General features: G+C 33.3%; 1 non-coding gene across 1 annotated transcript; it reads right to left on the minus strand.

The window, feature by feature from the left end:
* Positions 1-16307: 16307 nt before the first annotated feature.
* Positions 16308-16414, minus strand: LOC128113881 (U6 spliceosomal RNA). The gene has a single exon (XR_008219689.1). It is a non-coding gene; the product is annotated as a U6 spliceosomal RNA (small nuclear RNA).
* Positions 16415-17592: the final 1178 nt, after the last annotated feature.

Raw genomic sequence — 17592 nt, forward strand, 5'->3', positions numbered from 1 at the left:
AATATTTTTCTCCCCATTTTGTTCTCTCTCATGTTCTACTGCATGAGAGTAGTAGACACTTACCGTACCACTTCCTAGATGCCATACTGTCCTTGATTTTTTTACACCAAATTAGACGTTACTTTTATTTCAGGTTCATTCAAACCCTCATGGCTTGGGCAGAAGGAATTCATTTTTTTCTAGACTATAAAAAAGTATGCCTCTAGATTGTTTTCTGAAATAATCCATGTTTCTCTGAAATGTGATGGTCCAGATCTGTAGTATCTACGTTCCCCCAGCATTCTGCACTTCCCAACTCCCACAAAAAATGTTCCGTCAAGCTCTAGGGGATTTTGTAACCTGATACGTTGAACTCTTCCACATTTCTTCTTCAAATTAATCCCCAAGTCCCAAGAACTACATTCTCAATTTTTCAGAGGATGGGAGAGTTGAGGACGTGGTACAGGAGAAATTGATAGAGGTGAATATATTTTAAAAATTGTAAAAAAAAGTTTCAAATAATTAACACAAATATTACTAAAAAAGTGTAAAGGCAAATAAAGATGTATTAACCCTTCAAGAACCTATACATGTGTGAATGCAAATTTATTAGGCCATATATCTTTCTAGCCTGCACTCTGGTAGTCTCTATGAGTTTAATTTATGTAAGGTTATTTTGCTTTGTTTGTTTGTTTCATTGGTTTTTGAGGACTTCGTTGGCCATATTGCTTATATTATTACTATTCGTTTTGTTTTCCTGAGACAGTGTTTCTCTGGGTAACAGTCCTGGCTGTCCTAGAACTCCCTTTGTAGTCCAGGCTGGCTTTAAACTCAGAGATATCCACTTGTCTCTGCCTGCTAAGTGCTGGGGTTAAAGGCATACACTACCACAGACCAGCTAGCTTATGTTACTATTTTATTGATCATTTCCACATTTTCCTATAAATAATTGTTCCATGGATATTATACTCTTTCATTTATTTTATAGATTATAAATACATATTGGGATTTTTTGGATTTTTCTTCACTGATGAATAAAAGACAGAAGAATATATTATTCTTTATTTCACATTGATTTTTAGAGTTAACTACATAGAGAAGTACAGAGTCTATTCCATTTTCTGGTAACTTGGCACATACATGGATGATTTTTCATAGTTTGCACATGCAGGCTTTAAAAAGGCTAATTTATACAATAGTTATGTAAAAAGCATAACAGGTTTTTTTGTGGTGACTCACTATTTTAAATAATACTATGATGAATGATCTTGTTTGGAATTTATTTCAAAACTGTTTTAAAAAAAGGATTGCTACTGTAAAGGCAAATGAATATGAATTTTTGATAAGTACTTTTACAAATTTCACTGAGTGACATGAGCTTAAATAATGTATAAATATGCCTGTAAATCACAACTTGATAACAGTATATAATAAAACTTCTATAATTATTTTTATAACATTTAGGTAATGACTACTATTTCTATGAGATTTTGTATTTCCTTTATCACTAATGCTAAAATTCTGCATTTATATTTTTATATGGATTTCTTTTATTTCCTTATATTCTCCTTTGGCATTTCATATTCACATCATTAGTTCATTTGTTTTCTTTTCTTTTTGCATCATTTTTACAGATCAATTTTAGAAGATATTTGTAAATTTAAGAATTGATTTCTTTTAAATAATGTATGATTTTACTTCACAGTGTTCCATCTGCATTTATTACCATATGGTCTGTTTGAGTTAGAGTGCTTAACATAATCAACTACATTTTCATTAATATTATTAGATGTTGAATATTTATCATATACATTTCCATGTACGTATATTATTAATAATTCACTTACCACTTATACTTGATGATTTGATTTCCATGCATATGAATATTTAATTTACTTACAAACTGGTAACATATGTCGATGTTGTGTTAATGAATTGATTGGTGTTTTATAATTTTTTTCCATGTATTTGGTCAGCTCAGCTCCAATTATTTTCCATAAGGCACATTTTTTCACTGATTTGAGATGCTTCTTCACTGCATACTAATTTCTTCTACATAGTATCTGTCTGAAATGGGGTTTTCTTGTGTTTTGTTTAGAAGCTTGTTATGGTAGGCTCTTGCACATCACACTGTTGGTCTTTCTAACTGTTGTGATAAACAGTCCTTATAAATGCAATTAATAATCAGTTTCTTTAGTTTGAAACATTAAACTGACAGCTGAAAAAAGTTTGATTTAAATTAACTTAGAAGAAAATTATATAAATTTTTGTGTTGCAATTTTTTGTTTAGAAACATGGAATGTCTCTCAGTTATACATTGATTTAAAACATTTTTAGGAATACTTACTAATATATTTAATGAAACATAAGAATATAAATATTTAAAATAAATTGAGGAAATTATTGTGAATTTAATAATATAAATTGATGGTAATACTTTAAATAAGAACAAAATACTAGTAAGTGCAGAACATGGAAAAAATTTGATAAAATGCAGATTACCAAAATAAGACTGTAGATGTTCTAAAATCAAATAAGCAAGAGAGAAGATTTGGTGACTTATAGGAATACGGATTTAAAGTATCATTTGAAGGGTGTGATATATCAGGTCAGATTTTCCAGATCTCTAACTCCTTTTCATCTTGTTGTTGATTGCAACACTCTTCTCTCTCTGAACTCTCTTTGAACTGGTTCCAAAGCTGATCTGCTGCTCTCCCTGGTGAGTATCACATTGTTTTGTCATCTCAGACATCTGTTGGTCTTCCACAAAATTGAGGTGTCACCATCACAGGACCACTAGCCTAGGAGTAGCACTACCAACAGTGGGCTGGGCCCTCCCCCATCAAGCACTAGTTCAGAAAATGCTCTACAGGTTTAACTATAGCCAGAAATTATGGAAACATTATCTTAATTGAGGTTCCCTCCTACCGATGAATTTACCTGGTATTAACTTGGCATCAAACTATCCAATGCATGATCCATTTCTCCTCAAATTGTACATTTTACATTTTTCTTAGCTCAGCTTGTTTCATTTCATCGTAGATATGCCTAAGAGAGACCACTAACAACCATGTAACCTAGTCAATACTAGGCTGTGTTAAAGAAAAATCTCCTCTGCCAATGCCATTAACGCAAAACTACAATTTGCCCTCAGGCTTATTTTAGGACAAGGGTAAAAGCAGACTCATTATCACAAGATAAGGTCTTTGCCATATATTACAATAATGGTCTCTAGGCCACTTACTAATTTCCCCTAGAAACTTCTTGATCTGGTGTTCACAGTTCAAATCATCCTTAGCATTTTCTTCCATGATCTTACTAGGATGGCCAATTAAGCCCTGCTGAAAGCATCCAAGAGGTTTTCTGGTCCAAAGCCCCAGTGTTTTCCATATTCTTCCAATAAACAGCATGCATGGTCAATCCTGTCACAGCAATACCCCACTCATTGCACCAACATCTTTCTACATCATTGTTCTGTTGCTGTGAAGTGACACAGTGCTGTCAGTCTTGTGACTCATATTTTATTCTTAAAACAGTGGTTTGGTAACTTGCTGAATATGGAAATTTGATTGATAAGATACAAGATTTAGAAAGATTTACTGTTGATAAGATATAAGCTTTAGAAAGTCCTACTAAAGAAAATAAGAAAAATACTTAGACATAGACAGGAATGTAGAAGAATCTATTTCACCACTGCATGATTAAACTGAAGAGGGGTGGCCCAAGATTATTAGAAAATCAACCTTTGTTCATTCAGTTACTATATAATAATGACCAGCAGACAACAGAAACCTCTGAGGTTATGCAGAAGTTAAATAGAATCCTATAGAAATATTAGATTTGAGGAGATTTAAGGAAGTTCACTTTTCATATGGTGAGCATTCACTCAATGTGAAATAGATGTTAAATTCATGGAGAATTCAGAATAGAATTATTCCTCAAGATGGCAAAGATTTAAATATAGCAATATAGGAAGCTGGTCCTCAGTTATAATGGGGAACATGGTGAAAAGAGGAAACTAGGGGCATAAAACAATGAAATAGTATTGGAGTTATTAATATTTCCCAACACCAGTTTTCAGTGAAAGCCAATATGCTGAATTGCAAATACAGTTTGAATTTCATAACACCTTGACTTAATGTTATTTAGCAGCTTACAATGCTTGGAATGAGGTTGAAGAATCAGGAAAGAGGTCTGAGCCATTTACTGCAATTATTCAAGACCCGAAAGAAGCCTTATTTTTTTTTACAAAGATTGATTTCAGCTGTAAATAGAATACTTTCACTCTAAAAGTCAGACAAATTTTGAAAATGTTGATTCAAAATTCAAAATGGTGATTAGACCTTTAAAGGCAAGATCAGCACCAATAGATGAATGGATTAGAAGTACAGCTGAGTTCCAGGAAAGATGCAAAGCTACACAGAGAAACCCTGTCTTGAAAAAAACAAAAACAAAAAAAAAGTACAGCTGATATTGGATCTCATGCTTATGATACTGCACTGCTTTGATAGGAGAAGCAATTTCTAAAATTTTAAGAAAAATCAACATGTCAGATGTTATAATTGTGGTAAACAAGGTCGTTTGAAAAGTGATTGTAGACAAGGAGATCCTAGAAACAATGAGTTTCCAAGAGATAATCCAAGCAGAAGGTCTGAGCCTTCTGTAATATGCAGATGGTGTAGCAAAGACCTACATTGGACTAATGAATGCAGACCATGAAGGGACAGACAAGGTAACTCTTTGTCACCAGAAATGCCTAATGGGGCCTTCTGCAGTCCCCAATATCAAATTTGATTCAATCATTTCCACTCAACATTAGAGAAACTCATCTACAGAACAATTAAAAGAGTTAATGCCTGTTGCTAAAATCAACACTGCTCTGAATGTGATCAAGGATAGAACAACTTCAGTAGATAATACAAAATGTTCAGCAGAGATAATAAAACAAGTTAAACTGCTTTAAATTATCAGAGACCATAGCATTGAAATTGTAGGAGTACTAAACATAGGTACAGGTATAACAATAATATCATGAAAAATCTTGGCATCCATATTGGCCTCTTCAGGAGGTAGATATTCAGCTTTTATGGATTGGAACTTTATCTCAGGTAAAACAAAGTCCAAAATGGGTCAAGTGTGTAGGTCCAGAGGAGAGATAGGAAAAAGTAAAACCATATGTGACTAACATAGCAATTAATTAATGGGGCATGTGATTTGTTGCAGAAATGGAAAACAAAGATTAACTTTTCTTTAATCTCTGAAACAAACCATAAAATAAAGAATGTTTCTGAGAAAAAGTATTAAAAGTTATTATTAAGAACCATCAAGACTGTTCAGGTTCTGTTCTCAGTCTGTTAAAAGGTACCATTGGAAAGTTCTTTCACAAGGAATGTTAAACAACCCCACCTTGTGGCAATATTTTGCACAACAGTCATTGGAAAAAAATTGTAAAGAGTTTCCTCAATCTATCATTTACCATTTTATGGATGATATTTTAGTTAGCTGACTAGATTCAGATACCTTAGAAAAATGTTTGATGAGATAATGTGAATTTTGCCTTGTTGGGGATTACAAATTGCTCCTGAAAATACCAAGAAGAGATTCTACTAATTATTTAGGATATAAGATAAGTTTACATAAAATAAAATCACAATTAGTACTAATCAGGAGAGATAAATTGCAAACTATTAGTGAAAATTTCTAGAAGACATTAACTGGCTATGGCCCATAACTGGATTAACTACTCAAGAGCTAAGTGACTTATTTCAAACATTGCAAGTTGATAATGACTGAAATAGTTCAAGAAAGTTATCAGCTGAGGTAGAGAGAGAATTGTCTCTGGTAGAAAAGAAATTACAGGATGTACATATGGATCACTTGGATCTAGAGCTTGACTTTTTCCTAGTCATTCCACCTTCTACTCATTCTCCTTCAGGTCACAGAAGGTAGTCAAAATATCAGTAGATTCAGGTGTGGCCACTAAAACAACAGAGAAACAACACAGTCAATATCTTCAATTGTACATACATTTTTCTGTCACTGTCTTCCAAATGTTTATCCATTGTCTGGCTATGTCTCTGAAAGCAATCTCCTTCTTTTTAATGCTGCTCATTAAATGGAATCAGAGTTCATGACAATAATTTACTGTTAACTCAGTTATTTCTGCTCTGATAGTGTTTCCAAGCATGGTCATATTTTCATAAATTAATTTTGGGTTTTGACATATCTGTTATTAGAGGATATGCTTCAGCCTATGACACAAAATTTACAATTCAAAAATAATACCTTATATTTACTTTCCGTGGTTGAATCTAAGAGGTTAAGTTGTAAGAATTGCATGATTTTATTACATACTTATGCATTAACATCTGAAAGAATGTTATTTTCCCATGTCATATAATCATATCCCTAAGCCCCGTGAAAATAATAACATAAGAACTGAGTATATTTTTTGCATTTAAGCAACTATTTTTCAGAAAAACATTTGAAGATTTAATTGTTGTTTGTATTTTAGAAGCTCATATAGTATCCATGTATTTTGATAGTTATTTTTACTCATAATTATTGGAGATATAACTAATTTATGCATATCTTAATGATATATATTAATTACATTCATATGGGTTATATATTTTTCTCAGTATATATATAGATATATACATATTTATATATACATATATAAAAGCAGACACATGTTTTTATATATGTATTATATGTAATTACCGAGAAAATAACTTTCAGGTATTATCAAACTTCAGACTAGTTTTGGGTAACTCTTGCTGGTTTTATAACACTGAACAGAATAGATTCATTATGTCTTTGCTCCAACACATTATAATTTTTACCTAATTAAAACACCACCAGTCATTGCAATTCTATTTTAATAGTTACTACTTGTAATTTTCCAATGGCTAATAGTTTAGCTAGAAAAATGGTGCTATTTTATTTTAAAGGTCCATACTCCCTGAGGTACACACTACACATAGAGAAAGTCAGCTATACCATTTAATGAGAACAATTGATTTATTGTCATATGATCAGACAGAAAACTTCTCAGAACTGTATCAAATTGAGCATTGCTACTTTGAAAGAACTAAGAATTTTCATCACTATCATTACACATTATTTACTATAGATTTGTAATTTCATTTAAAAATAAAAAAAAATCTATTTTAAATAAAAAGTAGGCTACTGTTGGGAACTATGTGATTCAGATTATGCCATTCACAAAGCTAATATGAACCTTTTATAGACATTTGATTCTTAGTCTTAATTACTTTCTCTCAATTTTAGACTTCCTTTGTTTTTAATAAGTATATATTCATTGTAAATATTATAATTTTGTGTTTACCATCTCATGAACATAATGAGTTGCTTTCTACCATTTTCTTTTAATCATTTTACCTTAGTTTTTTCGGTCATCCCCAACAACAGAATTTGTGTCTTTGTGTATGTAAAATACAACTAGAATTTTGATTATAATCACCTTAAGTTTGCATTTTTATCTACTCAGTATTAAATTTTAGGAGCACAAATTATTCCAATCTGTGATTATTCTTCACTCAGGATCATTGGCTGCTGGTCTGCAAGGAATGAGGAAGTCAAAGCAGGGAACAGGGTTAGGAGAGCTGTGGATATGATGGAGATAGCCCTCCAGAGATACTTAAGTGAATCAGTCAAACTTTACTCCAGTGTGTGTGTGTGTGTGTGTGTGTGTGTATGATTAGGAAGTCTGGGAACAAACCCCAATTTACATTAAGTGACATACTCCTCTCCTAAGGCCTGTTAGTGGCAGCATGGCCCTTTAAAAGTAGGGAGAGCATGTTGCTTAATTAACATGTGGTCCACAGGGGAAGAGTGTTTTCAGTGAATTCTGTCAAAGGTCATGCATGAGATAAGTCAGACATTCAGGCCTAGAGACATCCTCCAAATAGGGGCAGGTAGAGAGCAGGAAGTCCTCACTTATGCGGAGGGAGTTCTCCATGTTTCTGAGCTTAGAGATATCTGGCAAGCTAATATAGACTACAAGTTCTGATCAGCAGGGCCTCCCAATACCAACCAACAACACAGAAGACATTTTCGATTTATTTTTGTGTCCTATAATTAAAGTCATTGATGTTAAAATTTTCAGTTAGTAGTTAATTCTTCTTTACATTCATTTCTTCTCATTGATTTTATGATTTTTATCCTATTGAAATTACATTTTTTCTTTGGTCAATGTATTGTTAATGTATGGAAATGCAATGGTTTTCTCTTTAGATTTGTTTTATTATTTTAATATATGTGTCTATGTGTGGGTATGTGCTTGTGATTGTCTATTGTGGATGCTGGGAGTCACACTTGATCCTCTGAAAAAGTGGAAAGTGCTCTTAACTGCTGAGCAATTAGAATTAGGAAATTGTGTTTAGTTGTACTATCAAATTGAATTGACTTGGTATATGATTAGTTCTATATGTGTTTGATTTTCTCCATATTCTATCATCTCATAAGCATGCAGAAGTTTGATAACCTATTACCAATTATATTTTTTATATTATTGTCTCTTTCTGTTGTTATAACTGGATATTCCAGGACATTAGTGGAAGTTGATGATAGAGGACATCATTTTTTTCCTGATATGTGTAGAATTATATTGAAAATTACTGTTGAATATAACTTTTTCTTTGTAGCCATTTGTGGCTTTAATTGTATTGAAGTATACTCTTTCTATTACAAACATTGAAACAATTTTTCCTGATTTGAAGCTAAGATCCTCATACAGTTACTTTACATACAATAAATTACATTTTCTGATTTAGATAAATTTAATTATCCTTACATCTCAGAGCTAACTCTTTTTTGAATAAGGTATACTATTATTTCATGTAAAAATGTGGTTGATTTCCTGCTATTTTGCCATGGAGTTTTACATCCATTTTCATTATGAATATTGAGGTACAAATATATTTTTTCATCATGGTGGTGGTAGACTTTGCATCAAGAAAATCAATATCTAGTAATTTTGAAAGTGCACACTTTCATTTACATATTTTGGGGATTTTAAAAGAGATTTGCATGAGTATTCATGCAAACTTTCAGTAGAATCCAGCCCACCAGCTAGCAGTTCCTTAGCTTTGCTTCGACAGGCAATTATTTTAAATCACTTATGAATTCCTTATTCATAATGTCAATCTTTTCATTATTTCTTGATATATTTCATCTGAATGATATGATTCAGTGTTGTTTCTCCCATAGGCTAACATGTTTTTACACTTGTCCCAAAGAACTGCTGTTTTAAAGATTGTGTACATCGTGAGATATGAGGTTTTATAGGAAGAAATTGGTACTTGAAGTGGCTTATGTGCTATAGCCTTCTGTGTTATTCTCCAGGCTAGTCTTTCTGTTTCTTTATTGCCTACCAAGGTAATCAGCTTTCTCATGCTCTTGATACCCCAAATGGAACTACTTTGCTCTATACTTTTGCTGTGAGCCAAGATAAATCATCCCCTCTGTATGTGCTTCTTCTTGTAATTATATTGCCTTTGGAAACAGAACTAAAATTAGTAGGTAGTAAGAGTCTAAGAATTTATCAATTTTGTAGAGATTATCTGGTTTAAAGAAGTATTCAAGGACATCTACCATAAATATTTGTGTATCACTTAATAGTTATAACATTTCCTTTCATTCTCCTGTTCTTTCTTAGGTATTTTGGCTAAGGATTTGTATGTTGTCTGTTGTTGTTTTAATCCAATTCTTCATTCAGTATTTTTTGTCTTCTACTGATTTGCATATTCTCCCTTTCTCTTGTTTTTTTTTTCTTTTTTTTCTGATCTTTGCATCTTTCATTTCTTCTTACATCCCTGGTGGCTATTTTCCTCCTTTGTTCTCCATCTTAAGTTTTGTGAGAGACATATCCACACAATCTGGGAATTCAATTCAGTTGGATTGGCTTGGGGTCAATACCCAGTGATCTTCCCCATTCTTCCTTCTAAGCAGAGATGACACCTGACTCTTATGTTGGTTTGGGGGAATCTAAATCAAGACTTCATTCTTTCATGACACTTTACCAAATGAATTATCTTCCCTGCCATATTTCCTTTTTTTAACTACTAAATGACTCTAAGCATTGTGAGTATTCTTTTCTAGCTTGTGCTATAATGTTAGATTGTATGAAATCACTTTTAACATTATTTAAACTATAGATTAGTGAATAGAAGAGATTCAGAATTTTAAAGCGTTCTCATTCTTTCTGTCTGTCTTTCCCTATCTGTCTATCTATCTATCATCTATCATCTACCTATGTATCCATCTACTTATCTACTTATCATATATATATATATATATATATATATATATATATATATATATATATGAATTTTCTTCATTCCATTGTCAAGTAATCTCTTTCTCAAAAAATTCACATGAAATAAAAATAACCCACACTAGAGTCAATTCAAAATGGATTAAGGGCTTAAATATTGAGTTTCAAACTGTCCATACCCTAAAGGAAAGTAGAAAATTCTATTAGACATTGATCTCAAAAGTGATCTTTAGGTTTGACTTCAAAAGCACAGACAACAAAACAAAATTCAATTAAGTGCACAACAGTGAATCTGAAAAATGTCTGCACAGAAAAAAAACACTATTTCTTAAAATTAATAGGCAGCCTATATAATACAAAAATGTAACAAACATATCTCATGGTCAGTTAATATTCAGAATATTTATATAATTTTGGAAATTTTATAGCAAAATGTTAATAACTTAGTTAATCAAAAGCAGGGTATCTAAAAATATCCATCCATCTATCTTATCTGTGTATCATCTATTTGTCTGTCTATCTATCTATCATCTATCTATCTATATCTATATCTATATCAATCTCTCTCTCTCTCTCTCTCTCTCTCTCTCTCTATATATATATATATATATATATATATATATATATATCATCTGTATTACCAAAACTATAGAGAGTATAGCAGATGTAAGAAATATTGGGCTTCACTTGTTACTAAGATGAAAAACAAACCATATCAAACTGTCATCTCATAACATTTAGGATAGCTCTTTTACAGAAAGTTGGATAAAATGTGTTGCCTTATATGTGAAGAAATGCAGCGTTCTGAGCTGATAGAACAGATTTAATGCTGATTATACCATGGTTGTTCCTCAGGACAGAAAAGTAATTCTAAATATTTTCTAGAAAACTGACTTCTGTTTCCATCAGAAGGAAATAAAACTTCTATCTTGTGAAGCTACTTACACTTGAATGTTCGTGGAATCTTATTAATAATGTCAAAAATTTAAAACACATGTTGTCAATAGAGTATTTTGTAATGTTATTTGTGTGTAGCTACAGTTTATTCAACCATAAAAGAAGGAACTGCCATTTGCAGTACAAATGGATATTGGGTGGGATACTCTCCAGAAATTAAAACAGCCAGAAATATGCAGGCACTGCAAGAATTCCTATGTCATAAAAATTGAGCACGTGGCATAGAATGGCATGAACGCAGTGGTGGGGAAGAAGGATTGAAAACGCTGGCTAAGACATGCAAATATAAATCACAAGCTTTATCACAAGTGATATACCAGATGTGTATGGTGCATGGCTTGCTGCATAGAAAATTAATAATGCATGCTTACAATTAGCTAGAGAAGAGCTCTCAACATACAGGTAAAAATGGTTAAACAGGTAAAAAAAATGTTACTTAATGGTAATTAATTGACAACACATACATGTAAAACATGACACATAACATAAATGTATGCAAATGTATTATTTTTAATATATGATAAATGTGTGAAAGACTTTGGTGCTCAAAAATGCTACTATGTTTATCTATTGAGGATTTTAAACTATTTTCTGAGGTAATTTTTCTTCTGTTTATAATTTATCAGTGAGGACAGGAGACATTAATATCTCAAGTTAATTATAAATGAAATAATGAGAGTTTGTGTTTCAATATTTAATTTGAAAACAAACATTTTGGATGTATAGTTACTTATAAAATTCCTACCATCCTATCAAAGGCAAAGGACCATAAAAATAGTTCTGATTATATTTTTAAATTTGTATGAGAACAGTGCAAAGAGGCAAAAGCTCTGTAATTTCAGATACGTCGGAGAAGGAGAACAAACCAAGCGTTTAAACTATTCAGAGTTCTCTGCAGTTTTCTTTCATCTGAGTAGTGAATAGCCTTAAAATGCAGTCATGAAGCAGGTGACCCACCACTATGTACACTGATCTTTAATCAACTCATGTTTGTAGCATGAAGTTCTCACCCCAGGAAGGTGATTAGTTAATCAATGCAATATTACTGTCAAGTGGGATATGTGGACTGAAGAATCATTTTATATAATGGCTATCTATCAGTACCCTTGAGAAATGAAAAATTATTTCTTTATCTGGAATCTTCATGATTGTTTCAACAAAATAAATGGTAAAGCTATCACCCAGAAAAAATCTCTCTTTTGGATGTCATAGCAACAAATGTGTAGATATACTTGTTTTCATGGTTTTTTTTTTCTTTTTTAATACAAGATTTAGGATATCTGATAAGTATAACCTTTTAGCTAATAAGGATTGAATTAGTATAACTTGTGTTCATAGATTATATGCTTGGAGAATTTATACCGTCTCTTTCTCTCTCTCTCTCTCTCTCTCTCTCTCTCTCTCTCTCTCTCTCTCTCTCTCTCTTTCTCTCTAAAGAGAGAGAGAGAGAGAGAGAGAGAGAGAGAGAGAGAGAGAGAGAGAGATACAAATATATGTTTATTACAGGAAAAGATTTCTATTACCTTAATGAAATTAAAGTTTAATTTAAAAGTTTATATGGATCCCTAAAGAAACCTGAAATATAGCAACATCAATAGACAAAATAATATTGAGAGAGTATCTCACAGAGCCCCAGTATTAGACAGAGAACTGCTGGTAACTAATGACTCCTGAGAGAAGGAGAATTATTATTCTCTCACAGAGATGAGCACTTAATTGGTTATCCAATAACAAGATGTCATTCACGAAATGATACACACAAACAGTGCTAATCAGATTCAGCAGGTTGTTTTTATATATTTATGCATATATGTAACCATAATAATCAAATACAAAGAGGTCATGAATTTGAAGGGGACTGGGTGGGGGAGTGGGGAGGTTTAGAGGGAGGGGAGCGGAGTGATCTAAAATAAGAGAGTAGAAGGAGGAAATGTCATGATTATATTTATTAAAATTATAAAACATTTAAAGAAACAGAGAACTGGAGAAAAGTAAGTTCATTATCATAAAGTCTCAACAAGAAGACTGCCTAAACATGAGCTGAACAGGGAGGGTACAAGGAGACATGCCAAAGTGGATGGGGGGGAGCTGATGAGACTTCAACCCTACAGGAAGAACTACATGAATCTAAGACATGCCAAGAACAGGAGAGAACTTGTCTTCCTTGGGGAAGAGCATATCAGCGGGTCATCCATTACTAAATGGTCAGCCCTGAAAATGTAAATGCAAGTAACACAGACTTAGCAGGTGAAATCTGGGGATCTGTATATATATGAACATAAATATATTTTCATAATAACAATTAATGAAAACCACCATGAATGTTAAAAAGAGCAAGGAAGGCTATATGGGAGGATGTGAAGTGGTAAAAAGAACAGGACATATTTAATTATATTACAATCTCAAAAATAAAATGAATTAAAAAAAAAACAAGCTTTTAGTAATGTACTGAGAAACTAGTATCTACATAATGCTGAGTGCTAGGAAACATCTGTATTTTTAAATAAAATTTTAGTATTCTTTAAAAAGTAATGTATATGTGTGGGTGGCTGTGTGTACATAGGTACACATAAGTGCATGTGCTGTACAGGCCCAATGTTGTATTGGATGTCCCATGAAGATTGAGTTATAGGCAGTTGTGAACCACTTATGTGTATGTGTAGGATCTGAGCTTGTACAGGATACAAGTGCAATACAAGCACTTAAGTGCTGAGCCATCTCTAGCCCATGTGAAACACTTTAAAAATTGCTTTACATGATCAAAATCTTAAACAAGAATTCTAGAGAAAAGAAATGTGGTGCATTTTGGTACTCGTTTTATTTCTTCTTATTTTAACATTTAAATCAAAGCACATTTTAAACTATTATGGAAACAATGTAAAAAATAAAAATAAAATAAATGCTATCAAACCAAACTATTACTAATAAAATAGAGTTCATATAAGTAGCTATTAATTCTGTCTACTTAAATAGCTTATGCTATAAATATCCTCACACATATTTAATTTTTTGAGTTTTTAAATATTATTCAGAAAACAATTATAGTCTTATTTCCCATGATTTGCTGTTTTGTTTTATTTTGCTACTTAATGAAATTTTAAGATATTCTGAAATAATTTAATCTTGGCTTCTTAATAATATTTTGATTAATTATTTGAGGTTTTCATACAATGGATTTTTACCAAATTCAGCTCCTTTCCCCAATACCTCCTAGACCCATCCCAACTTCATTACCAACCTAACTTCCTGCTCTTTTCTTTTCTTTAATATCTTAAGTCTAATTTCTGCTGCACATATACTTTTAATGTGGGGTCTTCTGCTCGAACTTGAGTGACATATCTCACAACTTTGAAAAAAAAACTCTTTGGATCACATCAGTTATCAATAGGGTAAAACATTTTTCTCACCTTCTCCCTCTATACTGGAGTTTTGTCAGGTTTGAGCTTGTGCAGATCCTGTGGATGCTATAATCACTGTTGTGATTCCTATGTGCCATGTTAAATCTACAACAGCTTCTACTCTTGAAATAATCCACTATCTCTGCCTCTTACAATACTTTCACCTATCTTTTGCAAAAAAAAAAATCTGTAAGAGGGAAGGGGTGTTATATAGATGTCCTATTATAGAGACATAGCACCCCTCTGTTATTTATTCTCTGCATATTGACTTATTGTGGGTCCTTGTGTTAACGGCTGTCTTAGTGTTCGATTGCTGTGAAAGACACCATGACCACGGAATCTGTCATAAAAGAAAACATTTAATTGGTTCTTGCTTACTGTTTCAAAGATTTAGTCCGTTATCATTATGGCAGCTACCGTGGTGGTATGCATGAAGACATGGTGCCTGAGCAGTAGCTGGAGTTCTGCATCCATATTTCTAGGCAGCAGGAAGAGAGAGTGGCACTGAGCCTGGCCTGGGTTTTGAAACTTCAAAGCCCACTTCCAGTGACACACTTTCTCCAGTAAGGTCACACCTTCTCCAACAAGGTCACACTTCCTAATTGTTGTCAGTTAGTGCCACTCCCTGAAGACTAAACAGTCGAATATAGGAGCCTATGGGGACCATTTTTATTCAATCATCATCACCAAATAATTAAGCTGCTCTGATGAAGGTTGAAATATGCAATAATTTATAGGTATAGTGATAACTTTGGAGTTGGTATAGTACTATGTCTGATTAGCAGACTAATAGGAGTGAATTCTCCCCTTTAGTCTATCACCTACTGACCTCCAAGTACTAGACGTCCAAAATGTGCAATGTCTGGGTTGTATAATATCTATCTATCTATCTATCTATCTATCTATCTATCTATGCAAAAATTATATGTCAGCATTATATTTTGAGAAATGGGGCACTAAATTAAAAGTGACAATATTATTTCTTTCACTATTTTCCTTTATTTCTTATTTTACATGTATTTATTTATTTTACATTCCAACCATAGTTACCTCTTCTTCCTCTCCTCCCATTCTCTCCTTCCCACCTTCCCTCTGCCCCTCCCCAATCCATTCCTCCTCCATTTCTTCTTTTAATTAATTTGTTTGTTTGTTTCTTTGTTTGTTTTTGTTTTTCGAGACAGAGTTTCCTTTGTGTAGTTTTGGTGCCTGTCCTGGATCTTGCTTTTAGACCAGGCTGGTGTCAAACTCACAGAGATCTGCCTGGCTTTATCTCCCAAGTACTGGGATTAAAAGTGTGCACCACCACTACCACCACCACCACCACCCGGCTCCTCCTCCATTTCTATTCAGAAAAGGCCAGGCTTCCCATGGTTATCAACAAAATATGGCATATCAAGTTGCAGTAAGACTAAGCACCTCCCCTGTTATTAAGACTGGACAAGACAATGTAGTGTGAGAAATAGGGTTCCAAAAAGCCAGCAAAGGAGTCAGAGGCAGCCCTTGCTCCCACTGTTAAGAAGACGAAGCCATACAACTCTCCTATACATATATGCAGAGGGCCAATGTCAGAACTCCAATGCAGGCTCCCTGGTTGTGAATTCAGTCTCTGTGAGCTCCTGTGAGCCCATTTTACATGATTCTGTGGGTTCTCTTATGATGCCCTTCACCGTTCAGAACATATGGAATGCTTCATGAATTTTTGGGCCATCATTGCTCAGGGATCAAGATAAGCTTTTCTCTGTCATTCCACCTTTAGTATATGTACTGCCAAAGTGAGCACTCTTCCACTTTTTATATTGAGTTTCATTAAATACTGTCTTTGCACATCCAAATACTGGCTTTTCAAAGATATTCAGGGAAAGAGATTGTTCATGGAAATTTTCATGGATATTAATGCCATGAAAACAAAACAAAACAAAAAGAATAGCTTGATTCTGAGCAACAATATGTAGATTACAATGTATCATCACACACCGCTGAGACACAAAGAGAAAAACATTGACAATGGAGTGATGAAAATGGAGCATTGAAATCAGAAATGAGTCATCTTTCTGTTCCTGCCTTTAAGAGTGAAATAACAAATCTATTTTTCTCTTTAAACAGCTTCAATCAGAGCTCAGCACGAAAGTATTAAAATATGAACTGTTTTGCTGAACTTCAATGGCTGAATGATATTAAAAAATATTAAACTGTTTGAACTATATATTTCTATTTTTAAAAATATAACTATCGTTATTTTTATTTTTAATCATGTGTGAAGACTTTCATACATGAAAATAATATGTTTTAGTCAAATAAACCCTGAATTTCCTACTCTCCAGTTTCTGATCTCCAGAACCCACTACTAATCTAGCCAGGGAATTCCATCATTCTGGGCCCACTGTTAGCTGTGAAGGGATCCTTGGTCAAACACAATAATGTTTGGAGTAAAATTGTGGTGAATAATTCATTCTTTAAGTACATATATATTAGTTTTGACAGATGCATTGTATGCAGGAAAGGTAAATCCATAACCAGAATAAATATCTACTCCAGAAAGGACAAGGCACCCCTTTCATGGAGGAAATGGTTTACTGTAGTCATCCTGCTACCAAGTCACTGACTGGTCACCCTTGTGAATGGAGCCATATATGAGGCTGAGTGCTGGCCTCTGCTGGTAGATATGGTACTCAGAAGCAGCTGAACCCAAATCAGGCTTGGTGAGTTGTTGTGGGATAATGCTTTTGTACACTGGTTTAATAAAATGCTGATTGGCCAGTAGCCAGGCAGGAAGTATAGGCAGGATAAGCAGACAAGGAGAATTCTGGGAAGAGGAAGGCTGAGTGAGGAGATGCCAGCCCACCATTCAGGAAGCAGCATGTAATGGCACACAAGTAAAGCCACAGAACACATGGCAACATACAGATTAACAGAAATGGACTGAGTTTAATTGTAAGAGCTAGTCAGTAGTAAGCTAAT

This window comes from Peromyscus californicus, unplaced genomic scaffold (assembly GCF_007827085.1).
Source record: "Peromyscus californicus insignis strain IS unplaced genomic scaffold, ASM782708v3 Scaffold_18__1_contigs__length_77618521, whole genome shotgun sequence".
NCBI lineage: Eukaryota > Metazoa > Chordata > Mammalia > Rodentia > Cricetidae > Peromyscus > Peromyscus californicus.